Source organism: Chlorocebus sabaeus, chromosome 23, assembly GCF_047675955.1.
Source record: "Chlorocebus sabaeus isolate Y175 chromosome 23, mChlSab1.0.hap1, whole genome shotgun sequence".
NCBI lineage: Eukaryota > Metazoa > Chordata > Mammalia > Primates > Cercopithecidae > Chlorocebus > Chlorocebus sabaeus.
This window is the reverse complement of record NC_132926.1, coordinates 75,443,190-75,461,922: the sequence shown is the minus strand read 5'-3', so window position 1 is coordinate 75,461,922 and position 18,733 is coordinate 75,443,190. Positions and strand designations below refer to the sequence as shown.

Below are 18,733 nucleotides of genomic sequence, written 5' to 3'. Positions count from 1 at the left end.
AGAAGGATATGCAATAAGATGAAAGAAAATTTGCTTTAAAATCTTTATTTTAAGCAGGGACCTAGTGCAGTGATTTTATATTCTCCTAATAAATATAACCCCACATAAGGGCTGTCACCATATCCTGTAATAGGCACCAAGTTTGAGCCAAACTAATTAGCAATAAATCTGCCAGAACCCACTCAAAATATTCTCCTAATTAATCAGAAAAGAAATAGATGAATTGAAAAATGTTATTATCCTGTGAAAGAAATTGTATCAATTTCTGTGGTTACTTAACTGATTTGTCTGTCTTCATACTGGCACACCCATCAGTCTTTGCTTAATAAGTCAGTTAAAAATTTTCTGATCACTTGGGATGAAGGGATTATAAAAAGCTATAAGTATCAAATAATTGTGATTTTTAGCTGGATTATATTTATTTGTTTGAGCACACTTCACTAATAAAATATTTTTCCTTTATTTCATATATTAAAATAATTATCTCCACTTTTTTTTTAATCTTTAGATGATTTCTGTTCTTTTAATAACCCTAATTTACTTTTTACTGTTTTGGTTCCTCTGTGTAATAATCTTTTTTCATCTCTTCCTCAACAGTTTCCATTGAATGTTTTCAAAATACTTTCATCTAAATTTTAAATGTCCCTTGAGTGTAATTAAGCTTCATTAAGCATAACAATCTAAATCTTAACACCAATAATGGGCACTTAATAAAACAAAGACAACCTTCCATTGGAAGATTTATAAATTGGCTCTGTATGTTCTTTTCCAGGCTAAGGAAACAACAGTCTGCCATCGGATATAAATTTTACCTTAATATTTGTACCTTTATTGCTTTATTCCATGCTTTTAAATGGTTAGAATATCATGGGCTTTTTCCATAATTTCTAAAGGAAAAATATTTTAAAGTTCTTATTAGTCTTCAAAAGTATAAAGTATGGAAAGGCGGGAAGGGTAGGGAGAGATGTGACTTTACAGCAGAGAAACGTGCCAAACATGACCTCAACTTCATGGTAAAGACTAACATCATCAGTGAAAATCATTTCAATTGTGTTTATCTTTGATATTATGTGATAAGAATGGTACTTATTTTTGTATTCTTTATCCCCAAAGCCCCAAATCCCCAATCTAAAGATGGAAATAAAAAGTCAGACAAACCCAAACTGATACTCTACAAAATACCTGGCCAGCACTCCTGAAATATGTGAAAGTCATCATATACTTTGATGATTTTCACATATTTCTTACACTGAGAAACTTTGTAAGAGGAAGGTAGTGCATATGATAATTAATGTAATGAGGTATCCTGGATGGGATCCTGGAACAGAAAAAACAATTAGGAAAGTTCACGTGAAGTGCAGAGTTTGGTTAATGGCAACGTTACCAACATTGGTTTCTTAGTTTTGACAAGTGCACCATGGCAATGTAAGAGGTTAACTGGATGAAAGTTATTCAGAAACTTTCTGTACCATCTCTGCAAATATTCTGGAAACCTAAAACAAGTCTATTTTTTGAAAGTTTATTCACAATTTCATAAGAAGAGATCATCAATATCACAATGTAATTGTGAAAACAGGCAAAATAGTCTTATGTCTATTCCTGATAAATTATGTATTGATTATTAATAGAACTTCCACATGCATTTTTCCCCTTTTTATGCTATAAAATATTTTGTACAGTGGATTTATACCTCATGAGTTAAGTTAATCAAATGGCAAGGGGAACATTTTGTCAAAGTTTCTCTTGACAGTGCATTAAACTACCCATAAAATATGGAACATATTGTCTTATTTATACAACATCGTAGAGAGTTCTTGTAAATCCTTCATAATGTTTCTCCATGGTATCTTTCCTAATAAATATAATCCTTCAATGTAATTTTCAAATGGTATAAAGGAAGTTTCCATCTTCCAACCACTTGCACAAACAATGTGATTCATTTCTTTCTAAATGATCTGGAAACTCTTTGGAGAATGTCTGCTCTCTTTCCAAAGGCATCAAAGTATGGACTTACTACTTAAGATTCCATTGAATTTACTCTCAGAGGCACATGCTCATTGAGAAAAATGCTGAATCATCACCTCTCACTACTTATTATAGTTCTTTATTTCCAGAGGTTCAATTGAGTTCTAACAGGTATACATGTGACTCCGTTGTGTTTCAAAATGGTGAATAAATTTATATTAGTAATATTTAAATTTATCATGCATAAAAATTTTGTATAGCTAGGATGGAAATACAAACACTTGGAATAAAATCAGTGAACTGTGTTTAAAATATAAACATAAATATTGAGACTAGTAAAAATATGTGATCATCCAATGAATATTGTTTTAAAAATTAACATTTGAAGCAATTACATCTAATTTTTGTGTTGCTGCTGTGCCATTTAAAGAGATACACCTATTATTGTGAGTGATGGTGGTTATTATTTGTATTGATACTGAATTAAAAATCTCAAATTGATTTTAAAAGTTATTAAAAATCATTGATCAAGTAATAAGAAAAATTAACTGGAAAAGTTCAACTGCTTATACAATTTTGACAAATGAAGGAACATAATTGGAAAGTTTAACCATCATTAAAGATGTTATCTGTGTCACATGAAGTAAACTAAAAATGCAGCAATTAAAATGGGAAAGCTTTAGTGTTGCTCAGAGTGTTTCTGGCTCTTGACCTTTCAGACACATCATTGTATGCGTTTTCTTGCTCTTTTTTATTATGTGGGGTCAAGTGAGGCACTCTAATAAGCAAATTATGTATATAAATTTGTTGTGATATTTCTAGGCCAAATATTTAATTGGTTGTGCAAATCTCCAGAGCTTTATTTTTCCTCTGGAAAAGTGACCAACGTTATTCCAAATAGTATTTGCCCCATCAAGCCAGACCCTCCAGTAACTCTGAAGTTCCAGTGGATAGAGTTGCTTTGTTGACTCAGATCTGTTTTTGCATAGCAAATAACCAAAAAATAACAATTTAAAGCCTTTGTTTTGTTGTTATAAGTTACTGAGACTTGAGAGTTGTTGGCTAACAGATCATAACGTTGCTTGTACAGTTATGGTGTTACTTGTTTTTAGTACTAGCATTACTCTAGTTTTAAAAGTTGTTTAGGCCGGGCGCGGTGGCTGGCCTGTAATCCCAGCACTTTGGGAGGCCGAGGTGGGCGGATCATGAGGTCGGGAGATGGAGACCACTCTGGCTAACACAGTGAAACCCCATTTCTACTAAAAGTACAAAAAGTTAGCTAGGCGAGGTAGCAGACGCCTGTAGTCCCAGCTATTTGGAAGGCTGAGGCAGGAGAATGGCATGAACCTGGTGAGGCGGAGCCTGCAGTGAGCCGAGATCACACCACTGCACTCCAGGCTGGGCCACACAGCAAGACTCAGTCTTTAAAAAAAAAGTTGTTTAAATTTCATTTGTAATTGGAAAATAATAATTATATAGCAATATATATGTGTGTTTGTATGTGTATATATGAGGTATAATGTGATGTTTTGCTACATGTTTACAATGCAGAATGATCAATTCAGGCTAATTAACAAATCCATGATGTCACATAACTTACCTTTTTTGGTTGTGAAAACATTTAAAATCTGCTCCTTTGGCAATTTGGAAATACATAATGCATTACTGTTTATGATAGTCACCATTCTGTGAAATAGATTACTAAAGCTTATTCCTCCTGTGTACCTCAAACTTTGTACCCTTTTATCAACATTTCCCCTTTTCTCATCCCCCTCCCTCCCCCAGCCTCTGGTAGCCATCATTCTACATTCTACTTCTAGGAGTTGTACATTTTAGAGTCCACATATGAGATAGTGAAGTATTTGTCTTTTTGTGCCTGGCTTATTCACTTAGCATAATGTCTTTCATGCTCATCCATGTTGTCCAAATAACAGGAATCCCCCCTTTTAAGGCTGAATAGTATTCCACTGTGTATCTCTATAAAATACATTTTTGTTATATATTTAACTATTCATGAATACCTAGATTGCTTCCATATATTGGCTATTGTGAATAATACTGCAATGAACATGAGAGTGTTCATATCTCTTTGGCATGCTGATTTTAATGTCTTTGGATATACACCCAGGAGTGGGATTCATGAATCATATGGTGATATAGTTGTGATCCGCCTCCCTTCCACCCAAATCCCATGTTGAAATGTAATCGTCAATGTTGGAGGTGGAGTGTGGTGGGAACTTACTGGATCATGGGGGTGGATTTCTCATGAATGGTTTAGCATCATCTCCTTAGTGCTGTCCTCACAATAGTGAGTAACTTCTTGCGAGATCTGGCTGTCCGAAAGTGTGGCACCTTGCTCTCTCTCTCTTGCTCCTGCTTTCACCATGTGATGTGCCTGCTCCTTCTTTGCCCTCTTCCATGATTGGAAGCTTCCTGATTCCTCCTCAGAAGCAGGTGCCACTCGGCTTTCTGTATGGCCTGCAGAACCATGAATCAGTTAAGCCTCTCCATTTATTTGTGTCATCTATAATTTTTTTCATCAATGTTTTAGTTTTCTTTATGTATATCTTTCGCTTCCTTAGTTCAGTTTACTCCTAAGTATATTTTTATGCTACTGTGAACAGAATACATTTATTTTCTTTTTCAGAAAGTTCACTGCTTGTGTAAAAAATGCTGTTGGATGTTGTACGCTGATTTTGTACCCTGAAACTTTATTGAATTCATTTATCAAATCTAACTTCTTCTAGTGAATTCTTTAGGTTTTTCTATATATAAGGTCAGGTCATTGGAAAACAGAGACCATTTTACTTTTTCCTTTTTGATATGGACGTCTTTTATTTCTGACCAAATAAATAAAATAGTCTTCCAGTACTATACTGAATAGATCTGGTTAGAACAGGCATCCTCATTTTGTGCCTGATCATAGAGGAGAAACTTCCAACTTTTCACAGTTATGTTACCTGTGGGCTTTTCAGATACGGCCTTTTATTGTGTTGAGGTGCCTTCCTTTTATACCTAATTTATCGACAGTTTTTATTATAAAAGAATGTTGACATTTGTCAGATTTGTTTTCTGCATCTATTGAGATGATCATATGGGTTTTATTCTTCAGTTGGTTAATATGGTGTATTATATTTATTGATTTTTATATGTGCAATCCACTTTGTATCCCGTAGATAAAACCCACTTGATCATGATGAATGACTCTTTTCATGTGCTGTTGAATTCAGTTTGCTAGTGTTTGGTTAGGGATTATTGCATGTATATTCATTAGGGATGTTGTCCTGTAATTTTCATTTATTGTGGTGTCCTTGTCTTGCTTCAGTATCATGTAATACTGGTCTTGTAAGAAAATTTTTGGAATATTCCCTTCACTTTTATTTTTTTGGAAGCTTTTGAGATAAAATTAATATTAGTTCTTTTTTTAATGTGTGGTAGAATTCTACTATGAAGCTCTCTGGTTCTGGGCTTTCCTTTCATAGCAGAATTTTTTATTACTGATTTCATTATCATCATCTTTCTCTACTGACATGTTCAGATTTTGTATTTCTTCTTGATTCAGCCTTGGTCGGTTGTTTGCTTCTATAAGTTTATCCACCCTTCGAGGTTTTCCAAATTATTGGCATATATTGGTTCATAGTAACCTCTTATCATCCATTGTGTTTCTGTGGTGTCTGTTATAATATCTCCTCTTTAGTTTCCGATTTTATTTATTTGAGTCCTCTTTTTTTTCTCAGTGTGTCTTACTGGAGGTTTGCCAATTTTGTTTATCTTTTGAAAGAAACAACTATTCATTGTATTAATCTTTTCTATTGTCTTACTATTCTCTAATTCAATTATTTCTTCTGTGATCTTTATTATTTCCTTCTTTTTTATCCTTCTTTTTATGGTTCCTTGAAGTGTAACATTAAGGGTTTTTTTTTGAGGTTTTTCTTCCTTTTTGATGTAGGTATTTATTGCTATAAACTTTCCTCTTAGCATGACACTTGCTGCATAAGTTTTAGATGTAGTGTTTCCATTTTCATTTATCTCAAGATACTTTTTATGTTTTCTTCTTAATTTCTTTATTAGTTGATTGTTCAGGAGCATGCTATGTAATTTTCATGTATATGTGATTTTCCAAAAATCTGTTACTGATATTTAGTGTTATTCCATTGTGGTCAGGAGAGACACTTGATATGATTTCAATAGTCTTAAATATTTTAAGACTTGTTTAGTGGCCTAATACAGTCTATTCTGTAGAGTGTCCTGTGTATGCTCCAGAAACATGTGTACTTTGCCTCTGTTGGATGAAATGTTTTATATATATGTCTCTTAGGTCCATTTGGTCTGAAGTGTTGTTCACACTCAAATCATCATTCCCGTATTGATTTTTTTGTCTGAATGACCTGTCTATTGTTGAAAGTGAAGTATTATATTCCCTATGTTATTGTGTTACAATCTATCTCTCCCTTCAGGTTTATTCATATTTGTATTGTATATTTAAATGTTCCACTGTTGGGTGCATACATATAAAATTGTGTTTATTTTATTTTTATTTATATATTTATTTATTTATTTAAGGATGCATAGCATTCTGTGGTGTATATATTCCACATTTTCTTTATCTAGTCTATCATTAATGGGCATTTAGGTTGATTCCATATCTTTACTATCATAAATAGTGCTGCAATGAACATATGTGTACATGTGTCTTTATAATAGAAAGATTTATGTTCTTTTTTTCTGTTTATTTTGAGATGGAGTCTCTCTCTGTCCCCAGGCTGGAGTGCAGTGGCACAGTCTCACTCCAATCTCTGCCTCCTGGGTTCAGGCGATTCCCCTCCCTCAGCCTCCCACATAGCTGGGACTACAGGTGCTCACCACCATGCCAGGCTAATTTTTTGTATTTTAGTAGAAACGGGGTTTCACCATGTTGGCCAGGATAGTCTCTATCTCCTGATTTCATGATCTGCTCGCCTTTTGGGTGTATACCCAGTAATGAGATTGCTGGGTCTAATGCTATTTCTGTCTTTAGGTCTTTAAGGAATCGCCACACTGTCTTCCACAATGGTTGAATGAATTTGCTTCCACCAACAGTCATAAGTGTTCCCTTTTCTCCACAACCTCACCAGCATCATTTATTTATTTATTTATTTATTTATTTATTTTTACTTTTTAATAATACCCATCCTAACTGGCATGACATAGTATCTCATTCTTAATGGTGTGAGATTATTTCTCATTGTGGTTTTGATCTGGGCAGTATGTCCATTTTAACTATATTTATTCTTCCTATCCGTGAGTATGAAATGTTTTTCCATTTGCTTGTGTCATCTCTGATTTCTCTAGCAATGGTTTGTAATTTTTTAGAGACCTTTTACCTCCATCATTAGCTGTATTCGTATATATATTTGTTGTGACTGTGAATGGGTATTTGTTTGTGATTTGGCCCTTGGGTTGACTGTTGTTGGTGTATAGGAATGCTAGCAATTTTTGCACATTAATTTTGTATCCTGACATTTCACTGAAGTTGCTTATCAGCTTAAGAAACTTTTAGGATAGGCCGAGATGGTGGGTTTTCTAGATATAGAATCATGTCATCTACAGACAGGGATAGTTTGACTTCCTCTCTTCCTATTTGAATTCTCATTATATCTTTCTCTTGCCTGATTGTCCTGACCAGAATTTCCAGTATGATATGGAATAGGGGTGGTGAGAGAGACCATCCTTGTCTTGAGGCAGTTTTCCAGGGGAATGCTTCCAGCTGTTTTTCATATGCTTGTTGGCTGCATATATATTTTCTTTTGAAAAGTATCTGTTCATGTCTCTTGCCTACTTTTTAATGAGGTTGTTTATTTTTGTAAGTTTGTTTAAGTTTCTTATAGATGCTGGGTTTGTCATATATGGCTCTTATTAATTTGGGGGTATGTTCCTTCAATACCTAGTTTTGAGAGTATTTAAGATGAAGGGATATTGAGTTTTATTGAAAGCCTTTTCTGCATCTATTGAGATAATTGTGTGGTTTTGTCTCTAATTCTGTTTAGGTAATAAATCACATTTACTGATTTGCATATGTTGAACCAACCTTGCATCCCAGGATGAAGCCTCCTTGATCGTGAGTAAGCTTTTTGATGTGCTGCTGGATTTGGTTTGCCCATATTTTGTTGAGGACTTTTGCATTGATGTTCATCAAGGATATTGGCCTGAAGTTTTCTTGTTTTGTCATACCACCACCAGGTTTTGGTATCAGGATGATGCTGGCCTCATAGAATGAGTTAGGGAGGAGTCCTTGTCAATTTTTTGGAATAATTTCGGTAGGAATGGTATCAGCTCTTCTTTGTACATCTGGCAAAATTCAGCTGTTAATCTATCTGGTCCTGGCTGGTTTTTTTGCTTGTTTGTTTGTTTTGTTTTTTTTCTTTTCTTTTTCTTTTTTTTTTTTTTTTGGTTGGTAGGCTATTTATTACTGCCTCAATTTCAGAACTCATTTTTTATCTGTTCAGGGATTCGGTTTCTTCCTAGTTCAGTGTTGGGAGGGCGTATGTCTCCAGGACATTATCAATTTCTTCTAAAATGTCTAGTTTATATGTATAGAGGCATTTATAATCTCTCATGATGTTTGTATTTCTTTGGGGACTGTGGTAATACCCCCTTATCATTTCTGATTATGTTTATTTGAATCTTCTCTCTTTTCTTCTTTATTAGTATTGCTGGTGGTCTATTATATTAAATTTATCAAAAAACCAGCTCCTTGGTTTGTTAATTTTTCTAATTTTTGTGTGTGTCTCTATCTCCTTCAGTTCAGCTCTGATTTTGGTTACATCTTGTCTCCCACTAGCTTTGGGATTGGTTTGCTTCTGGTTCTCTATTTCTTTTAGTTGTGAACATCTTATAGCATTAATGTCCTAATTTAAGCTTACAGTACCTTAACTTCTGTCATCTACAAAAACCCTACAATTCTACTTTTCATTCAACACATTTTATGCTATTGATGTCATACTTTACACCTATTTATATCATGTACGGATTAGCCAATTATTTATAGCTATAATTTTCCTTTTATTATTTTATTGGTACATAATAGATGTACATAATTTGAAAGTGCATGTGATAATTTGATATATTCATATAGTCCAATCAGGGTATTTGGGATATTCATAACATTAAATATTTATATTTTCTTTATGCTAAGAAGATCTGTATTGTTTCCTTCTAGCTATTTTGAAGTGTTCAGCAGATTAATATTAACTATTGCCACCTTACTGATTTATCAAACACTAGGTCTTATTTCTTCTATATAACTCTATAGTTATTTTTAATACACCTTTTTAAAACTCTTCTATTGAGTTAACAGTGATTTATACTCTACTTTTAAAGTAGTAGAATATCCTGAATTTGACTACATGTTTACCTCTATCAGTGAGTTTTATACTTTCAAATATTTTTCTATTGTTACTTACCATCCATTTGTTTCAACTTTAAGAAATTCCTTTAGCATTTCTTGTAATGTTGGTCTCACAATGAATGTCTTTAACTTGTTTGTCTTGTAATATTTTCATCTTTTCTTTATTGCTGATGGGCAGTTTTTCACCATATAGTATGGTTGATTGGTGATTCTCTTTTTCTTTCAGCACTTTGAATATGCCATTCCACTCCCTCCTATCTTCCAAGCATTTTGTTGAGAAGTCTACTGATAACCTTATGGTAGATACATTATATGTAATGAGTTACTTCTCTCTTGCCACTTTCCAGATTCTCTCTTTCCCTTTGGCTGTCAACAATTTGATTACACTGTGTCTCATAGTATTCTTTTTTGAACTGATTTTGCTTGGCATCCCGTGAGGTTCCTGAATATGTATATCCCTATGCCTCCCAAGATTTGGGAAGTTTGCTGAGGATAATGGCTTCCAGCAAACCACCATGGCACACATTTAACTATGTAACAAACCTGCACAACCTGCACATGTATCCTGGAACTTAAAATAAAATTGAATAAAATTTTGTTTTAAAGATTTGGAGCCAGGCACGGTGGCTCACGCCTGTAATCCCATCACTTTAGTAGGCCAAGGCGGATGAGTCACTTGAGGCCAGGAGTTCAATACCAAACTGATCAATGTGGCAAAACTCCGTCTCTACTAAAAATACAAAAATTAGCTGGGCATGGTGGCACATACCTGTAATCCCAGCTACTCGGGAGGCTGAGGTGGGAGAATTGCTCTAACCCAGAATCAGGAGGTTGCAGCCAGTCAAGATTGCACCACCGCACTCCAGCCTGGGCGACAGAGCAAGACTCTGTCTCAAAAACAAAACAAAACAGAAAAAGATTTGGGAAGTTTTCACAAAGTATTTCTTTGTATAAGATTTTTGACTTTTCGTCTCTTCTCTTTCTTCTCCTTCAAGTACTGCCATAAATGTATATTTAATGATGTCTGATAGATTGCTTGTGCTCTTTTACTCTTTTTTTTTTTTTTTTTTTTTTTTGGTCCCTGTAATTTGCTAATTTCAAATGACGTGTCTTTGAGTTTACTGATTTTTCTTCTACATAATTGAGTCTGTTATTGTAATGTTCTATAGTTTCTATTAAAATTTTTAGTTATGTCGTATTATTCAGCTCTAGGATTTCTTTTTTATTACTTCTATTTCTTTTTCCTTTTTTTTTTTTTTTTTTTTTTTTTATATATATATACTGAGTTCTTGGAAACATGTGCAGAACGTGCAGGTTTGTTACATAGGTATACATGTGCCATGGTGGTTTGCTGTACCCATCAACCTGTCATCTACATTAGGTATTTCTCCTAATGCTATCGGTCCCCTAGCCCTCCACCCCCCAACAGGCCCCAGTGTATGATATTCCCCTCCCTGTGTCCATGTGTTCTCATTGTTCAACTCCCACTTATGAGTGAGAATATGTGGTGTTTGGTTTTCTGTTCCCATGTTAGTTTGCTGAGAATGATGGTTTCCAGCTTCATCCAAGTCCCTGCAAAGGACATGAACTCATCCTTTTTTTATGGCTGCATGGTATTCAATGATGTATATGTGCCACATTTTCTTTATCCAGGCTGTAGTTGATGGGCATTTGGGTTGGGTCCAAGTCTTTGCTTTTGTGAAAAGTGCCACAATAAACATACGTATGCATGCATCTTTATAGTAGAATGATTTATAATCCTTTGAGTATATACCCATTAATGGGATGCCTGGGTCAAATGGTATTTCTAGTTCTAGATCCTTGAGGAATCACCACATTGTCTTCCACAGTGGTTGAACTAATTTATACTCCCACCAACAATGTAAAAGTGTTTCTATTTCTCCACATCCTCTCCAGCATCTGTTGTTTCCTGACATTTTAATGATTGCCATTCTAACTATTGTGATATGGTATCTCATTCCGGGTTTTGATTTGCATTTCTCTAATGATCAGTGATGATGAGATTCTTTTTTCATGTTTTTTGGCCACATAAATGTCTTCTTTTGAGAAGCGTTTGTTCATATCCTTTGCTTACTTTTTGATGGGGTTGTTTGTGGGGTTTTTTGTTTGTTTGTTTGTTTGTTTGTAAATTTAATTAAGTTCGTTGTAGATTCTGGATATTAGCTCTTTGTCAGAAGAATAGATTGCAAAAATTTTCTCCCATTCTGTCAATTGCTTGTTCACTCTGATGATAGTTTCTTTTGCTGTGCAGAAGCTTTTAGTTTAATTAGATCCCGTTTGTCAATTTTGGCTTTTATTGCCACTGTTTTTGGTGTTTTAGTCATGAAGTCTTTGCCTATGCCTATATCAATTACTTTATTTCTGTCTTCCTCACCATACTATACTTTAGAGAGACACAAAATCTGTCTCACTCATTATTACATCCCCTAGTATCTGGCGTGGCACCTGACACATAGAAGATGCTCTATAAGTAAATATCAATTAATGGAATTAATTTTGCAAACTTTAGTAACCTATAAGATGGGTTTCACTTTGCAACATCGGTCTAAAGACTGGAACTTCTGGGACCACCTCTTGAGTTTCTTCCCTGATCTAAGGCTTCTGGCATTATTTATACAGGTCTCTTGCTAGAGCAGTATGCTGAGTTACCTGAGATCTGTAAACTGTATTTCCCACAGTGCTACTTCTATGTCAGATGCCCCTTTCTTACCCTAGAGAAGGGAACTTGGTGAGTACAATTAGAAACCAGAACTAACCATTTTACATATTAACCTTTTTCAATTATCCCAGTATCCCTGTGGGGCAGGCACTCATCTCATGTTTGGAAAATAAGACACAGAGAGGTTAAGAAACTTAATACAAGTTTGTGCACTGAATAGGTGGCAGAGCAAGAATGAGGATCAGCTATTTTCATACTTTTTCATGCTGAGGCATAGCAGCCACCCAGATAATCTCTGCAGCATTCCATGGCTCATAAGAGAAGGCACTCTCAGTGCATGGTAGGGGCAGTCAACTGGAGAGGCATGGTAGACTTGCAAAATTTTATTTAATGAGGGGTGGATAAGAGTGTCTAGAGTTAAATATGTCACTAAATTTCAGAGTCCTGTTAACTCCAGCACTTGCAAGTAAAGAGAATAGACATCTGTGCTTTGCCTGCTAATCAAGCACCACTCACTCCCCTCTCTGTCTGGGAACCTGCTGCTTTCCCATTCTCAGTTTTGTGTCTCTCCTGTGGGTGTATGTCAATCAGAGCCATTCTAACACCATGATTGGCTCAGCAGTGGGCACATGACCTTTTCTGAGCCAGTGGCATGCTGTGAGCCTTCAGGTGGATATACCAGAGTGAAGGCTCTCAAATTTTCCCCCTGGATCTGCACCTAGAAGTATGTGGCCCCAAATTGACAGAATCTGCTGAGATGGTTCAACTGTAAGAGGTGATCCTAATTTGGAAAGAAGCCAACACTAAAATAAAGAGTCTATGACCTAATGGTGCCTTGTGTCTGTATCTGGAGAGACCTGACTTGCTGATACTAAGCAAGACAGTATATTATCTTCCTTCCTTCCTCTTTCCTTTCCCCTTTTTCTTTCTCCCTCCCTCTTCCTCCTCTTCCTCTTCTTCCTCTTCTTCTTATTCCTCTTTTCAACTGCTCCCTTCTCTCTTTCTTTCTTAAGCCATTGCTTAAGAATTGCTTACGTTTTCTGTTATTTGAGTTCCAAAGAATCCTATCAGATATAATTCATCTCATTTAAAGATCTCAACAACTCTATAAGACAGTATAGGCAGGGCAGAACAGAAATTAGAGGCATTGAATTTATAATAAAAATTTACAAAACTTAAATTTTCTTATAATCAGAAAAATCTATTACAACAGTACCATCTTCAGTTGGCAGAACAGTGTTTTTCTGTTTTTTTTTTTTGTTTTTTTAATTCAATATTTTAGACTGGGACCTAAAGAAGCTAGCTGATGCTACATTTTAGTGGCTGACTGCTAAACTGGCTTCATTTCCCTTTCTTTCCCTTGTCTTGTTTATTGTTCTTCTTTTCACTTCAAAAGGTGTGAGCTGTGTTGAGAGTAAAATGATAAGGTCAAGAGCAAAGGTACAGGAGATTGACAGGGCCTTTTGCATGTGTTTTATAGGGTAAAAGGGGAAAGCCTGCAGGTAAACTACCCAAAGTGTATTGAATTTTAATCTCTTTCACTGTTTATGTAAAAGAAAACATGACTTTACAAATCTGGATTTTAAGTTCAATAGCAATTATCATTCTTTTTTCCCTTTTGAAATATGTTTTCATAAGGTACTTTTTATTATTTTTGTTTTGGAGGCTCACTACACCACAGCAGAATAGCAGCAGAATAGCAGCAGAACAGGATAGACCCCCATTTGACTGGGCGGGAAACAGAAGCTCAGAAAAATGAACTGAACTCCTTAATATCTTATGACAAATAAGTCATAGAACACTGTAACAATTCTGGGTTGTTGATATTTGTCTTAATGTAATAATATTCCATGCTGCCTTCAGCCTGTCTTAAAATCAATCAGGGAAGCCTGACTCAGTGGTTTGTTGAGTGGTAGTCTATTTCAGTGGTTCCCAAACTTGAATGCATATCAGAATACTCTGGAGGCCTTGTTAAAACAGGTCTGATCTCCACTCCCAGGATTCCTGAGTCAGTAAATCTGGAATGAATCTCAGTAATCTGCATTTCTAACAAGTTCCCAGGTGATGCTGGGATGCTGGCTTGGTGTCCACACTTGGAAAACTGCTAGTCTGTTGGACAGAATGACTTCAAATAAAGCAGCAACCAATGCCAGAGAAATAATACACAAGCTGGAGACTGACCACAGTCCACACCGCCAAGCTGAAGAGCAGCTTTCATAGACAGAGAACAACATATGCAGCTTCCATTTATTGAATACTTACCGGAGGCAGGCATTGTATTAAAAGCTCTACACAACTATCCTATTTAATGTTGCTTCTCTCTAGTATGAATTCGTTTATGTCTAATGAGATGTGAGAACCAGCTCAATATTTTGCCACATTCTCCACATTTGCAGGGTTTCTCTCCAGTGTGAATTCTCTCATGATTAGTCAGGTCTGAGAAGCACTTAAAGGTTTTGCCACATTCTTCACATTTGTAAGATCTCTTTTCCATATGAATTTTCTTGTGGTTAATCAGGGTTGAGGGGTAGGTAAAGGCTTTGCCACATTCTTCACTGATGTAGGGTTTCTCTACAGTATGAATTTTCTTATGTTTACTAAGGACTGAGAACCACTTAAAAGCTTTTCCACATTCATTACATTCATAGAGTTTATCTCCAGTATGAATTATCTTATGTTTATCAAGGTCTGAGAACCACCTACAGGCTTTGTTACATTCTTCACATTTTTAGGGTTTCTCTCCAGTATGAATTCTCTTATGAATAGTAAGGTCTGAGAAAAACTTAAAGGCTTTGCCACGTTCTTCACATTTGTAGCATCTCTATGCAGTATTCTTCACATTTGTAGCGTCTGTCTCCAGTATGATTTCTCTAGTGTTTAAGAAGGGTTGCAGAGCAGGTAAAAGTTGTGTCACATTTTTCACATTTGTAGCGTTTCTCTCCAGTATGAACTCTTATGTTTAGTAAGGTTTGAGAACTTTTTAAAGGCTTTGCCACGTTCTTCACATTTGTAGCATCTCTCTGCAGTATGAATTCTCTTTTGTCTAATAAAATCTGAGAACAACCTACAGTCTTTGCCATATTCTTCACATTTGTAGCATTTCTCTGCTAAAAAATTTATGTTCAGTGAAGATTGAGCACAACTTAAAAGCTTTGCCACATTTATTACATTGACAGGTTTTTCTATGCATAGTTGACAAACATCAGTAAAGACCATTATAACTGCTCTTCTGCCCCCTTGCACAGATGGGTCCTTATATAAGCAATATTAAGCTGAGACTGCTGCAGAGTGGGGCTAGAGCCTAGTTACAAAAATAATTTTCAAGTCAACTGCCAAGACCAATATTGATGAACACATGAGCCTTTCTGTGGAGGAACTATTGTGACTACTTTTGGACTCCTTGGTAACATTTGGTAGCAGGCTCAAGGGCAAACTAGACTCTAACCAAGCCCTTCAGGAAATGGGGGTGTTTCCAGGTTTGAATCCAGAAACACAGTTAATGAATCTATCAGCTGGGTATGGGTCCTCACTCTCAAAATTACCCCCCTAGGTCTTGGACTCCATGAGGGTTTCACAACCTGCAGCCTAAATACTAAAACTTCCACAAAGACTTTGGTCTGTGGAAGAATGCAGAATTATTGTTGTCGTGGAGTAATATAAGCAGTTGATCTCCTGTTCTGCCACCTTGCTAACATCATTTCAACAATGCCATTAAAAAAAAAGATAAAAGCCATATAATTCTAGCCCTACAGCATTGCTACTTTAATCAGATATTTTGAATAAAACTAATTAAATATTTGCCAGAAAATTTATTTCATATGGATTGAATGCACATAAGGAAATGTTTAAAACAATTGTTTTAAGCATGAAAAATTGATATTTAGACAATTAATGCATCTATATGACAGACCTGGAGTAGTTACTGTGTGCTGCTAAGGTTTCTAACTCTAGATGCAAGAAAGGGTACCCTTGTGCTTTCTGTTTGTCTAGTTGTGGCAAGATTGAATGAGGAATATAGGGAATAAACATAGAAAGAGAATTTCTGCAACTCAGGAATAACTTTGGAAACAGTGAAGAGACTGTTTTACTCCAAAGGAGAACCCAAAATTTGAGTTTATGTGAGAAGTGTTAGAAAATGTCCCCTACCACCCACACCTGGTAGATTATAACAAAACTAATTAAAAGCAAGCCAGGAAGGAAGGAAAAACAGGAAGAAGGGAAGGAAGGAGGAATCAGGTGGTAGGGTTAGGGTTAGGGTTAGGTTTAGGAGGCAGAAAGGAAGAAAAGAAAAAAAGACTTCCAGTTTTAAGGTATTACATTAGAGATAATATGTCAATTACGGTATTATCAGGCCATATACAATAGACAAAAATTGACCTAACGTCAATATTTCTCCAGTTTTAAATAATTTAAAAACTAGGAGTCATGCATATGCCATGAGTATCAAACTTAGTGTTTGCTTGAAGAAAGTATTCAATAAATGCTTTTCCTGCACCTAAATCTCCCTTTATCTTTATCCATCCATCATATTATCCATTTTGAGGGTGTTTTCTATTTTTTTTTTTTTTGACAGTAGAGATCTTAGTCATCTTTAAAGAAGAATACATCTATCTCCTTATCTTTGTTACTTACAGATAGACTACCTCTTGAACTCCTGACCTACTCACCAGATGTATTAAAATGTTAACGTATATTCTCCACTAGTATTTTATTATCACTTTATCCATGATTATCTGTGGTCACCTCATCTTATTAAACATATTGGGTAGCATGATAGGAATCTTGGAATTTTTTTTTTTTCCTAAGCATACCATTTCTAACTACTTCAAAGGAGATACTTCATGGCTAGTGTTCAATGATATGCTTTTACTAGCCAATTCAAATCATTTTAAAATGCAGGTTTTCTATGAAAACTTCACAAACTAGTTTTAATAAACTTACATAAGCCTGTTATTCAAAATCATTAATATTTTATTAAGTTGATGGAATATCAGTTCTAGTTTATTAACATGCTCTCTGAGATCAACTAGTTTTACTCATCTAGGTATTATAATTTACTTCTTTAGTACTATATTAAATTTACTAAACCTTATAAAATGCTCTGAGCTTCTTAAAGAAGCCTTAACTACAAATTATATAGCTAAAACCCAGCAAATTATAATTACATTTGAAAGAAAATTTTAGCTTTGCATTAATCAAATATCCTTTATAAAGATTTTTTTTTAAAAAAATAAAACCATTATAGAAAAGAGGAAACCAAAATCTCTCAAACACATGTGAAAAATATATCCACTCATTTAGTAATCCAAGAAATGCAAATTAAAACTGAATTAGATTTCATTTAAAAACTACTAGATAAACATTGAAGCAAATCAGAAACTGCCAATTGCAGGTGAAAATGTAGATAAAATATGCACAAACTAGTACATTTGAGGACATTAAGTAGAACATTTTAAGTTATTTATATTCTGTAATGCATCAATTCAATTTTATGTATATGTAATCCAGAATAGTATTTGTTCATATGTACCAGAATACATGTACAGACGTATTCTTGGCAGGTTTTTTCTTTCAAATTAGTCTAAAACTGGTTATGTTCACCAAGCTTAGGATGAGTAAATTTTGTTATAGTCAAGCAACACAAAAATGTAGATTATAAAAACAAATAGTGGTATTCAACAATATGAAATTACTTTACAATGTATAACACAAGAAGCAAGGTACATAATTATGCATAGTATGGGTTAAAACCAAGCAAACCAAAGCAGTGTTTTGAAATGGTGAATGCATATTAAAATAAATAATATAAGCAAAATATTATCACAGAGATGAGAGTGATTATTTCTGCAGAAAGTAGTATTTGGTAGAGGGACACACAGAAGATTTAAGGGCACTAGAAATGTTCTCCTTTTTAAAAAGGTGACAGTTAAATGGATTTTTATCAATACTTAACTAAGCTACACATACATTTTATTTATTCTTGTGTGCCTATAACACCTCTCAGAATAGTAAAAATCAATCTAACTTCCATTTTACGTAACACAATATAGAACAAAAAAAGAAGTCAGGGGAGATTGAAATGAAATCAAAACAAAATTAAGAATATAGAGAAAAAAATTGGTTGGTTTGTTTTCCCAGGATCTCAATAAAGCATCTATTAGCTAAATATTCCTTGGCTTAGTTCAAATTTATAAAAGGCTTAACAAATGGCTTCTATAATAAAGAGACAAGATACCTGAATAGCCACAGCACAGACAATTTAATTTGGTTTCATTAAGATTGATTATATTGGCATATATAGTTATATAATGTGGCATATGATACTCAGACTATCAGGCTAGTAAATGACTTCAGTATTGACCGTGACTTTTGGAAATTAGGTGATTAGTGATTTAAAAGACAATGGAAATAAAGTAAAAGAAACTGGAAGACAAGTAAAGGAGTACTTAGAAAATTTCTGTGCAGTCATTGTAAGATATTAATCTTTACCATTTTTTTCTATCACTTAGGTTATGTTCTAATTCTTTTAAATGAGTTTAGACATTGCACAGGTGTTCAAATACTCTTTTTTATACTATCCATAAAAGACTTTTAAAAATATTATTATTCCTGGAGCCCAAATTACTGGTACTCTTTTCTTTGTATTAGTTTTATAGGTATTGTTCCACAGATAATCAGTGTCTACCAACCAAACAAAGGCT

General features: G+C 34.6%; 1 pseudogene; it reads right to left on the bottom strand.

Annotated features, from left to right (window-relative positions):
* Nucleotides 1-14,337: 14,337 nt before the first annotated feature.
* LOC119619294 (uncharacterized) overlaps nucleotides 14,338-18,733 on the bottom strand; it is a 168,409-nt pseudogene continuing 164,013 nt past the window's right edge.